The sequence below is a fragment of the Dipodomys merriami genome, unplaced genomic scaffold, assembly GCF_024711535.1.
Source record: "Dipodomys merriami isolate MVZ:Mamm:240054 unplaced genomic scaffold, mDipMer1.0.p SCAF_536, whole genome shotgun sequence".
Classification (NCBI taxonomy): Eukaryota; Metazoa; Chordata; class Mammalia; order Rodentia; family Heteromyidae; genus Dipodomys; species Dipodomys merriami.
In genome coordinates, this window is record NW_027206109.1 from 498,424 (window position 1) to 511,790 (window position 13,367).

General features: G+C 35.6%; 1 long non-coding RNA gene and 1 pseudogene across 1 annotated transcript in view; both read left to right on the plus strand.

Moving 5' to 3' along the window:
* The window catches only part of LOC138811573 (uncharacterized), a 64,819-nt gene that overhangs the window by 25,452 nt on the left and 26,000 nt on the right, over nucleotides 1-13,367 (plus strand). The gene's annotated exons all lie outside the window — the stretch shown is intronic.
* Nucleotides 5,569-5,668, plus strand: LOC138811575 (U6 spliceosomal RNA; annotated as a pseudogene).

A 13,367-nucleotide genomic window follows, 5' to 3' on the forward strand; every position in this document is an offset into this window, starting at 1 on the left:
TGCACAATACACAGGGTACCAAAATCAAATACAGCAGGGGATAAACCATAGAGGAAATAGAAATCACATTGTACATTAGAAACAACAACTGTAAATAAATATGTCTGTTTCCATAGCTTGGAGTTCATTTTGCTCAGCATCCGCTCATATGACTATATACATGCATAACACAGCCACTGGAAAATAATAGTTTCATGGAGAGCATATCAGGAAAAAACATATTAACTGTTTTTATGGTAAAGTTGGAATTAGGATTGGTGAATTTGCGATTCTGAAAAAGGAATTTCAAAAAAGTTTAAAAATTTATGACAGGTAAATTTTAATTGGTCAAATTTTTCACAACTTAGCCTATTAAGAAAGTTTAAAATTACTTGGAAAAATAGGCTTTCATGTAAAGAAATCCATAGAGACTTAGCTGAGAGGGAGCAATGTGGGTGAAGATGGCTGTTTTTCACACCAAACCAACAAACCTCACAAACCTTGCTGTAAATCATGTAAGTTCCCTTGAGAATTGTCCTTAACCAGGAAAAATACTCTTACTGGGTAAAAACAAGGTTGTAGTGGTATTTAAACTCAAAGTTTTTAAAAAAAATAAGAAATGAAAATTTGTGAATTGACTTCAATTACCAAACAGTAATTTTCTGAAAAAGATAATTTGGTTCAAATTATTTAGGGAGAGAGTGTCCTCCACAATGAAAGAAGGTATTGGGTTTACACTTTTCTGTTTGTAATACTTTCCACAATGTCTTTCCTCATGAAGCAGTGAAACACAGAAAAAAATCTGATTGGATACTTCAAACCAATGATTTCACATTTCTAAGTAGCTCAAGAATATTATCCTTATTAACATGAGATAGTGAAGACTTCTCTTATTACATAAGCCAAAAACTTTTGGGATCAGAAAAGAATTGGGAAAATTGAAAAGGTAAGCAAACGCGTTCTTAGAAGCCCTAGCTAAGCGTATTGTCTTCTGCAGTGGTGGGAGACCAAAACTTATTGATATAGATTGTCTTAATGTTTTTGCAACCTAAAGTGATTTTAGAGTCTATTTGGCTCAGTGTATTGCAGAACAAATTAAAGACATGAAAATAAATTCCATATCCAAATAAAAGAGTTTTGAAAGAGAAACCATGAAGATATAGCAGTGCGGGAGGCCTTATAGTCCTTCAGCTTTACTAGACCTGAAGCCAAGAAGCTGTGATTAATTGGAAATCAGTCAAGAGCTAAGAGGAGAACAGAGAAGTAGGACATAGAAGTATTGCCTTTTAACAGACACTGTAATCCAAGGAATGGGTGATTTAACTCTATGCTCCATACATCTTGTTGAGCAAATGCAAGACCATGAGAAAAATAATCTATTGAAATAATTCTGCAAAGAGTAACTTCACTGTTCTTGATATGGTATCTAAGGAGAGTCTTAAGAAAGAAGATAAAAGTGGAGTATTCTTCGGTTTCTTCTAAGCATCTTGTTAGCAAATATATCTTTGAGGTTAGAAGTGATTGAAGCAAAAAGTGGTGGAGTATTTATTTATTTTTGTTTTATTTTTAATATTTAATGCCCTAAATTTATTCTAATCTACTGACATTCAAGAACTGGGTTACATTATCAAGTAAAGCTAAACAAACAAATGAAGAGTTCTCGGGTGTTCCTCAACCCCAGATGATTCACCTTTGAAACTGGATGTCTCCTTTCTTAGGTCTGTTCCCTGTCCAGACACCTAGGGGTGGGTGCCAATGCGCTCAAGGTAGAGTATTTATTTTTGAGGAAACTTTAGACACGAGAAGATTTGCAAGGTAAAAGAAAAAGGAAAAAAAAATTATAGCTAAATATTTGTGATTACAGGTTCTTGGACTGGTTTTTTGGAGACAAAGTTTTGCATTACACTTTATCCTCATTAACATAAATGTTGAGTTTTCCTGGCAACCAAATGCAAAGGGGAAGTTTAATGGACTCACTCGGACAAGTAAACACTATGATAGTAAATAATGGGAAATAAAATTTAGTGAAATATTTTGAACAATTACTTTGCCAGAACAAAGAAGGAAAGATATAATTCAAAATCACTTGAGTTTATTAAAAGTATGAAAAAAGAGTAATGAAGACAGAGGAGAGAAAACATAGAAAAATGTTTTCGCTCTAGTGGAATAATGCGTTCTTGATCTTGTTTCTTCCATTCTATCTTCACAAGCTATCAAGTGTGCCTCATGACTGGAGTGTCCAGTTCAGACAAAGAGCACTTGCAGATGAAAATATTTGCAGTAGATGTAGGTCATTTATAACCTTTGACAATGTACTTAATCTGTTCTAAATTCTCCCCTACCCCAAACTGCCCTCTTTGAACAGCTTTGTTTGCTTTTCCCAAGACTGCCCTTCATTAACTGTCTAAAATTTTGATAGGTCATATTCATACTGTCTAGAGATTGCTGTTTGGTTGTGATTTTTGTTTTTTGTTTGTTTTGTTTTTTAACTGAATTTCAAAGGTTGTGCAAATTTGTTACAATTAAATATGTCCATCTAATTGTCAAATGCTCCAGGATCAGAGTCACTCCTTCTAGCATTCTCAACCAATCCCTTCTCCAAGATTCATTTCAGATTTACCACTTCATGCGTATATTGAGTTTTCTAGATATACTTGTCCCTTGTTCCATTTTTCATTCATTCTATGTCTTTACCATTATTCCTCTCGGGTTTCAATTTCTTGATAGTCATTCTGTTAAACTGTCTGTTAATATTTTGAAAGGTTTATATACATCCCATGCAGTTTCAATCCCACATATACATGAACTGATGTCAGCTTATATTTCCATAATTCATTTGCAAGACTGGAGATGTGAAGCACCTACACATGATTTTATTCTCATCCATTTGGAAAATTAATCTTTAGTCAACAAGAAAATTTAAAAATGGCTTAGAATTTATTCCTACCAGTTTTTATAAATGGCTTTGTAAAATGGTGTGATTATTTTATTCTACATGGGTTAATATTTTCTACTACCTATAAGTTTTGGAAAAAGAAGAAAATTAAGATTTACTACTATAGAGGAATATGATAGAAATAGAAGACAGATTTTATATTTGTCATATCTCTGATGAGTACCCATATTCAATACTTAAAGTCATATTTCTTACTATGTTAGACAGGGAAAACATAAAACAACACATGATAAGGCAACTATTAGTGACTTTTTAAAATGTACCTTCTTATGTGATGAAGTTTACTTTATTAGCTAGTATTTGGGTTTGAAATTATGGGATGCTGTTCTGTTTAACACATTTCTGGAAGGCACCTACTGAACAACGCCAATGGTGTGGGGGGGTAATATTTCTACACTTTAATGAATGGTTGAACTTGTTTGGGATTAGTGCTGGCTAAATAAATCAATTGTACTGTAACTTACCCTTACATTGAAAAACTTGTAATGTCACTATCATCTACTTGTCAAGAGTTATTCTGGCGAATGCGATTTTTAAATGTTTATTTGAAAAGGAATATACTTTCAGAAGATTAAATGTAGGTTATCATTGGTTTGAGAATGACAATATTTTTGTACTAGAGAACCAAGTTTTACTGAAGTAACAGGATTTTGCAGCACTAAGGATCTTCTCAATTAAAGTTTTTCTAAATTATATTTCACCTCTAAGTCAAGATTTCCTAGCTTTGGTAGAACAAATATGGATCGACCATTCCAGGAAGTATTTTTTGACCTACTTATGCTGGGCTAAAATCTTTCATTAATCATTAGGAGAGGGGTATTAAAAATAATCTTGTGATATTTGTGATTTTGTTCACTCAAATGGGCTTGTCATCTGTAATTTGAAATTTGTATTACAGTACATTCTCTCATATTTTATGATCTCATCTTCATTTTAAGTAGACTTGCATTTCACAATAGCTTACTGCTAAATCCTCCAAGGAATTAAGGACCTGAAATATTACAGGAAATGAGAAATTGAGACGGGTCTTCAATTACTTTCTATTGGCATGTTGCATGGGCCTAAGTGAGAAGTTTTGCTCTCGTTATCTGATGATGCAGATAACTGGGATCTGGTATCCTAGGACCCGTGGGTCCTGCAGAAGAATAATAGCTTTTAGACATCATATCAGCAAAATTTTGGTATAATCAGTAAGAATGTTTCAGAAATATGGAGAAAAAAAGTTTGGGACCAGCGACTTAAAACAATAAACAGAGCAGCAGATTAAAATCCTTTATAGATTAGAGGAAAACAATACTGTGTTTTTACCATGTGAATTCAGAAGACCAAGAACACTTAGAAGGTATCACAAGTTTATACCTAAGACATTGCATTGATACTTTTTATATTCTAATATTCTAAACCTAATTATTTATATTCAAATCTATTTATGGGAATAAATATCAATTTAATTGTCAAATTATCATCTAATTCTAGTAAGTTTCACTGTGTGAAATTTAAGATCAGCACACATAAATAAAAATATATAAGTGTATATAATATAAGAAATTATTTTCCATTGTTCTGTTGTGGTTAGGGTATCAAAGTCAACTCCGTTTTAAAGTATTGTTCCATTATCTCTACCTCAGTTTTTGGTAGAGTTAGATCTAAAGATTTACCATTTTGAGATTTACAGCCTAGAGGCAAGAGGAAACACAGTGATTAAAACATTACCAATTTAAGGCCTAATATCGAGGAGAAACATAAGGACTTGTCCAGGAGCTATGGAAATATTTGTTGGTAGAAAGTCAGTAGTGTAAGTTACTGCCTAGTTGGATTGTAGACAGGCTAAGACATTAGGTAATCATGCATATGAACAATATTTTCACTTTCTTGGCTTTAGTTACTTTTGAAATGTAACAATATGAACAATATTTTCACTTTCTTGGCTTTAGTTACTTTTGAAATGTTTGGTATAATAAACAAAGGTATTTAAAAAATACTTTCAATATCTGCCTTTAGCTACCAACTCATGGACAAAATCTAAGTGTCCACTGTAGGCTTCCCCATGAAGAGGGGTATATTCATCCTCATGCCTTTTTTTATAAAATACCTTCTTTTCTGAACAATTCGTTCTCAACTGTTCATCTCTCTATGATCCCTTGTAACTAAGATTAGTTTTGTTCCAGTAAGACAATCTATGCTGCTACGGTAAGATATTCTGGTTGGTCTCTTCCTACATGGAAGAAGGGTAAAGGGTCAGGTAGACAATTGTACCATTGAGACCTCATTTGGGAAATTTTAAGCTGCAGAAGTTTAGAAGTAGCTTTTAAGAAGGCTTACTTTGAATCCATTAGCTCCACAAAGCTAACTCAGTTGATAAGTAAATACTTGAAAAGCCATCACCTTTGGACTTAGCTATAAAGGCTTCAAAATTTAAAATGAAAAAGACAAAATAGTCATTGACAGAAAAATTTCAAATATAAGCAATCCACCAAACAATGTAAGTTTTTTTCCACTATACACAAATTTAGAGAAATATGATCAATAACATTTTTAGGAACAATAAGGGTTCATTGTTACAAATAGGCAACCAAGGATATATGCCTGTATAAAGATTGCATCATTAACTACTTAAATTTAGAGGATACTACGTGCTTCAGCAGCTGGTCTAACCAAATGACAACAACACAGAGATTAACATGGCTCTTGCACGAGGATCATATAAAAATTTGTGAAGTATTCCATATTTTTCATTTTTCAGATGCAAGAAATGAAAAACAGTTATTAAAAAGTTGATTACAAGAATACAATGGTAACAACATATATAATTCATAGAATTAAAGGTTAGTTTGAAATCAGTGTTTAAATCTTTACCTTAGAAAGACCTTTACATAGCATAATCTTTACAAAACTTGAAATTAGATAACATTGTCATCTTATCCCAAAGAAATAAAATACTATAAGGACCTAGGAAAAAAATCTTAAATTTTTTCGATATGGAATGCAATTTGAATGGACACATTTATTAATTAACCTATATATTATAAAACAACGTAGAATTCAAAATATTATATCTAGGAGAGAAGGAAATAGATTATGGGCATTATACAAACATAAATATACTTTTTTCAGACAAGCATCAGGAATAACTTTAGTTTCTGTACTATTCATTTCCACAGATAAGTTAAAATTATTTCTGATTTAAAAAAATCACAAACTCTGCAGAAAACATTATAGATGTATACAAACAACTCTTGAATACATTTTGACATCAATGTCAGGCAATTCACTTGGAAGAATAACATGGAATCCATGACTTTTTAAAGTAAGATATTGCTGTTGCTTTGCATTGTGAAAATATTTTGTAGGGACATGAAGGATGAACGAGCAGTTTTGAAATTTAAGAAACTTAACCAGAGTTCCGGAAAGATGGTGGAGGAGAAGCTGGAGTCTAAAGAAGCTCTTGCATAGAAAGCAGGTTTGGTGTTCCAGTAAACAGTCCTAAGCCAGAGAATCACACCATGTGTGCCATCACAGGACAGAGAGTCAGGCCAGAGAGGGAAAATCCAGGAAAGTAGAAAGATCTGAGCTCTTGCCAGCAGCCGCTGTGGCGGTGGCAGTGGTGGCGGCGGTGGTGATCGCAGGCACCATACCTGAGCCACAGAGAGTCAGGGACGAAGGAACCAGATGTAGCGTGCGAGTGGATTCCACTCAAAACCAGCAAGAACCGACAAGGAACAGACATCTTCATCCTGCAGTTTGCAGACCAGAGACGACCCAGGAATCAAGACTCAGCATGAGTAGAAGCCCGACATCCTCACTCCTTCTCAGGGAGCAGAGGAGGGAAGGCCACCCCGCCTCTGGCCGCCCCACCGTACTGGAGATCTCCATCTTGGAAACCGAAAAAGCTCAGTGGAGCTGCTAGCTCCAACTCAGGCCTTGGAATAAAACGAGTCATTTAGCAGGTCACAAGAACTTAACGGCGGCGTGACTTGCCAGACTCAGCTCCACCCAGGGAAAAGTCACCCAGTTTGGGTGCCAGCCCTAGGAGTGGTATTCTTCACTGGGTAATCAGAGCCAGAGGCTGCCCCTCCCTCTAGCAGCCTCGACAATTAATTTAAATTCAGTAAACAGAAACCCTGAGAATGACTCCAGGCTGGGCTCCGTGAGTTTTTCACAAACAAATCCCCGGGAAAAGCTACTGTTTGTTGAAAGGCCTCAAGTCTACCCAGAAACTAGCCTCATCATTACATCCTCCTCTTTTGTGATTCTCAAAGAAGATCGGCCTCCTATTGAACTAGCCTGTGAGGAGGATCACAAAATCATTGGTAAAGCAAAGCATTTTTCTGCCTGCTCGAACAAACTGACTTAAGAAACCAACCAAGCCACAGGACCACAAGCAGACCAGAGAATCCAACAAGAGGTTGGTTACAGACACAAGGGAGATACAGGATTTTCCCCACCTCTCCCAAAAAAATCAAAGAACTTTTCTTCTCTTCTTCTTCTTCTTCTTCTTCTTCTTCTTCTTCTTCTTCTTCTTCTTCTTCTTCTTCTTCTTCTTCTTCTTCTTCTTCTTCTTCTTCTTCTTCTTCTTCTTTCTTCTTCTTCTTCTTCTTCTTCTTCTTCGTACCTTATATAAATTGTTTTTTTTCTTTTCTAAAACTTTTTTAATCTTTAAGTTTTGCCTTTTCTGAAAAAAAATTGTTTTCCAGTAACTTTTTTTCCTCATAATTTTTATTTTAGTGATATGTGAGTGTGTGTTTTTCTTTCTTTTTTTGTTTTCTTTCTCTTTTTTTTCTTTTTTAATTATCTTTTTGTTTTTTGTTTAGCTCTACTAAACTTCTGATCTTCTTTTCTTCCTTTCTTATCCTTTTCACCTTTTCCTTTCTTTCGTTCTTCTTCATGTGACTTAACTCTTGTCTTGAACATCCTCAGATAAACCAGTAGTTGACTATTAGACCCTATCCCCCTTTGTGTACATACTTAATCTACAACTTTATTACTCAATTCAAAACCTCTGAGACTTAAATTCCTTAATAGAAGTACTACCTCTTTAAACCTATACAATATTTTAACCATTTTTATTTTTAAGTTTTTCACATCTCCTTTATATCACTCCCCTTCTCCCACTATATTCACATTTTTCTCTAAATAGATTGATTTCGGCTCTGCATAATATTTTTAATTTTTACTTTTCTATTCTTTCTGGTCTATTTTCTTTTCACTTTCCCTTTCTTCTTTTTCTCTCTCTCTCTACTTTCATCCTACCCAATCTATTTCCTGCTTTGAGATTAGGACTTAGTTAATTGTCCTTGTGCCTCCCCACATCAATCTATTCAGATTTTTTACCCACATCTCTCCCTAACCCTAATAATTTCTGGTTTTCCAAATTCTTCTTTACGGTTCGTAGCCCATTAACATATATTGTTTGATGTTGAATCGATGTATCTGTTGAACTAGATTGTATCTGTAGACTATAGACTGTGCAAATTCAGACATTGGTTGATGCTGGCCTTAAAAGAGTGTTCTAGCACAAAACTGGTGCTATTTTCATCTCATATGGGCAGAGAAAGCCAGAAAAACATAAGAAAAATGGCAAGTCCGGGTATCTCAATTCCCAATCTTGATAATCAGGAGACAGAACAGATAATGAATAATCCAGAGGAGAGTTCCCAAATAGCTCTACAAACACTGCTGGTAATTGGGATAAATGAAAAGATTGAAAACATACAAAGGACTCTTCATGAGCGTGATATGGAAAGAGAGGAGGCAAACAAAAGGTCAATGCAGGAAAAGATTGAAAACCTAAAAAGGACTCTGTATGAGCATGATAAGGAGAGAGAGGAGACAATCCAAAAGTTTACACAGGAATATCATAAGCGTGAGGAAGCTACTCAAAAATTGATACAGGATTTGAGAGAGCTGCTTGATAATACTCAAAGAGAAAGGCAGGAATGGCATGACCAGGCTGAGAACACTCAAAGAGAACTATAGGAATTCCATGAACGGGAGGAAGCTAATCAAAGAGTAATACAGGAATTGAGAAAGCAGGAAGAGAATACAGAAATATCACTAAAGGCATTAGTGAAATCCATTAACAAAGAGCTGAAGGAAGTCAGGGGGACCACAAAGGGAATCCTGAATGGAACCCAACAGAAGGAATGGGAGTCCAAGGAAACCATAACCAATCAACTAAGTGATTTTAGAATAAACACTGAACACCAAATTAAGGAAGTAAAGAAGTTCATACAAGATCTAAAACAAAGCTTCAACAAAGAATTTGAAGCCATCAATGCTGACCAACTAGAAGGAAAAGAGATAAAAAACAAAGTAGAAAATCTTAACAGCAGGTTAGAGCATGCAGAAGATTGAATCTCAGGGATTGAAGACAGCCTAGATATTATAGAGTAAGAGCATATATCCATCCAAGAAAAGTCCAAGAAATATGATAGATCTATCCAACACTTGGAAGACACCATGAGAAAGCCTAATCTAAGGATATTGGGTGTAGAGGACCACCTAGAAACAGAAATTAATGGCCTAGGAAATTTGTTTAACAGCATCCTAGCAGAGAACTTCCCAAACATGGACAAAGATAGGCCTATTCAGATACAAGTAGCTTTTAGATCCCCAAATAGACCAGACGAGTATAGGACATTCCACTGTCATATTATAATCCACACAGGATCAACTCAGACCCAGGAAAAGATGCTTAAAGCTGTCAAGGAGAAAAGGATAATCACCTATAAAGGGAAACCAATTAGAATCACCTCAGATTTCTCAGCAGATACAATCAAAGTAAGAAGAGCCTGGAATGATGTATGCCATGCCCTAAAAATAAACAACTATCAACCAAGAATACTGTACCCAGCTAAACTCTCCTTCATAACTGAAGGCCAAAGAAAAACCTTCCATAGCAAAGAAAAATTCAAACAATATTTCTCCACCAATCCAGCCCTACAAAAGATTCTTAAAAATGTCCTACACGTATTAAACCAACAAGAACACAATAAAGGCCAAGAAACTGCACCGAAACTGAGATTCCTAGAACCATAGGAAGAAGCCAGTTTTCGCACCCCCTAAAAAGGTGGATAACATGGCAGGAATTCCCAAATACATCTGATTCCTTTCTCTTAACTTTAATGGACTTAACTCTCCAATTAAGCCACATAGACTGTCTAGTTGGATTAAAAAACAAGACCCTTCTATCGCTGCCTTCACTACCGAACATATTTTATGAAGCCATCATAACCCTCTTCCCAAAACCAGACAGGGACTCATCAAAGAAAGAAAACTATGAACCCATTTCTTTGATGAACATTGATGAAAAACTTCTCAACACAATTTTGGACAATCAACTTAAACAATTCATTGAAAAAATCAAACACCACGATCAAACAGGATTCATTTCAGGGATGCAAAGCTGGATCAATATACGCAAATCAATTAATATTTTTCATCACATCAACAGAAACAAGAATAAGAACCACATGGTTATCTCAATAGATGCAGAAAAAGCATTCGACAAGATCCAACACCCCTTTATGATGAAGGTTTTGGGAAAATTAGGAATCCATGGAACATTCCTCAATACAATAAAGGCTGTATATGACAAACCTACAGCCAACATTATACTTAATGGTGAAAAACTAAAGCCATTTTCTCTTAACTCAGGAACAAGTCAAGGATGCCCACTCTCTCCACTTCTCTTCAATCTAGTATTAGAATGCCTAGCTACAGCAATAAGACAAGATGCAGATATTAAGGGGATCCAAATAGGGAAAGAAGAAATAAAACTCTCCCTGTTTGCGGACGACATGATCTTGTATTTAAAGAATTCAACAGACTCCACTCCCAAATTACTCAAGCTGATTCAAAACTTTGGGAAAGTAGTAGGGAATAAAATTAACCCTCCAAAATCAATGGCTTTTCTGTATGCCAGCAATTAGAAATGTGTGGCTGAAATTAGGAAAGCAATTCCATTTGTAATAGCCCCTCAAAAAATAAAATACCTAGGAATTAACTTACCCATAGAAGTGAAAGATCTCTATAATGAAAACTTTAAAATCTTGAAAAAGGAAATTAACAGAGAACTTAGAAAATGGTTAAACCTACCATGCTCCTGGATTGGAAAGATTAACATCGTGAAAATGGCAACACTTCCCAAGGCTATCTACAAATTCAATAAGATACCTACCAAAATTCCAACCTCATTTTTCAAGTACGTAGAAGAGGCAATCCAAAATTCATATGGAACAATAAAAGACCCCGAATAGCAAAAACGCTCCTCAACGGAAAGATCACTGCTGGAGGAATACCAGTACCAAATTTCAAACTCTACTATAAAGCCATAGTAATCAAAAGAGCTTGGTATTGGCATCAGAATAGACTTCAAGACCAATGGAATAGAATTGAAAACTCAGAAATGAACCTACAGACCTATAGCCATCTAAGCTTTGATAAGGGAGCTAAAAAAAGAGAATGGAAGAAAGACAGCCTCTTTACTAAATAGTGCTGGCAAAATCGGTTAACTACTTGTAGAAAAGTAAAGCTAGATCATTATATATCACCCTGCACCAGAATCAACTCCAAATGGATCAAAGACCTCAGAGTCAAAGCAGACACTCTCAAAACATTACAGGATGGTATAGGTGAAACCCTAGCTCTCCTTGGCTCAGGACGAAATTTTCTGAATAGAGACCTGGAAACATAACCAATCAAAGAAAGGTTAGACAAATTGGATTGCATGAAGTTGTAGAGCTTCTGCATGGCAAAGGTCATAGCGAGCATAATCAATAGAAAGCCCATAGATTAGGAGAAGATCTTCACTAGCCATACAATGGACAAGGGTCTCAATCTAAAATATACTTGGAACTCAAAAAAATTAAATCTGCCAGCAACAAATCCTCAAAGAAACAACTGCCCAATAAATAAGTGGGCTAAATACTTGAAGAGAAACTTCTCTGAGGAAGAAATAAGGATGGCCAATAGACACATGAACAAATGCTCAACATCCCTAGCCATAAAAGAAATGCAAATCAAAACAAAATTGGGATACCACCTCACTCCAGTTAAAATGGCAAAAATGAAGAACTCTAATAACAACAGATGCTGGAGGGGATGTGGACAGAAGGGAAACTTCCTTCATTGTTGGTGGGAATGTAAACTTGTTCATCCACTTTGTTTCCTCAAAAGAATTCACATAGAGCTCCCCTATGACCCAATAATCCCACTTTTGGGCATTTACTCAAATGTTTACAAACCAGACCACACTAAAGCTACCAGCACAACTATGTTTATTGCAGCATTATTTATCATAGCTAAGATATGGAACCAACCCAGATGCCCCTCAGTAGATGAATGGATCAAGAAAATGTGGTATATATACACAATGGAAGTCTATGCCTCCATCAGAAAGAATGACATTGCCCCATTTGTTAGGAAATGGAAAAACTTGGAAAAAATTATATTAAGTGAAGTAAATCAGGCCCAAAGAAACATAGGTCCCATGGTTTCCCTTATTTGTAATACCTAGTATATATATGTGTCAAGCGGAAAAGGTCAGATAATGTGATGTCAGGAAAATGAACGCTTAGATATGTATTTTAATGGTTTTTTTCTTTCATGCATGTGTTTCTAACGCATTTATAAGATTACCTCTTTGTTGCTTTGTATGTCCCTCCCCCACAGTTCAACCCCTGCTTTCACTATTTTTGATGTCAGTATAACTTGTGGAGGAGATGGGGAAAAACAAGTCGTTTAAGTGTACAGGTGGACCTGTTGCAACAATGAGAAGTATAAGTTGTCATGTCGAAAACGAGCTTTACAACATTGGTGCGGGGGGGTGGGAAGAGGGGGCGAGGATTAGGTGGGGGTTGGGGGGGAGGGGGGAGCCTGGGAAGTGATGTGAAGGGTAAACAAAGGAGGAGGTTGCAATGCTTGATAAGAAATGTGCACATTATCCTCCCCATATATTTGTAACCCCTCTGCACAGTATGTTCACAAAAAATAAATAAATAAAATAAAATTTAAAAAAAGAAATTTAACCAAACCATTATGACTTTTCTAGGGACACAAAGTATGAACTGGCATTTTTGAAATTTAAGGAACTTAACCAAACCATTTCGATTTAGGAGAACAATTTGTAAAGACTTTCACAACTTCAAAGTGGTAGTGATACATACTTATCCTTTTGGCAATATCAAAGGCAGTTTCTTCCAAGCTGTTCTTCAGACCTGGTTTGATATAATGGTTCAACAGAAGTAGGTACAGCATATCTTTGCTATTTCTATTCCCAGCAGCAAGATGCAATGTGGTCAAGAGGACTTTAGTTTGGGCATTTGTATCTGCATGATGATGAAGTAAGAAAGAATCCACTCTGGTATTATTCCACATATAAGCACTGTGCAGGGGTGTCCAGCTATTCACAGTTATTGCATGGCTACCTGCC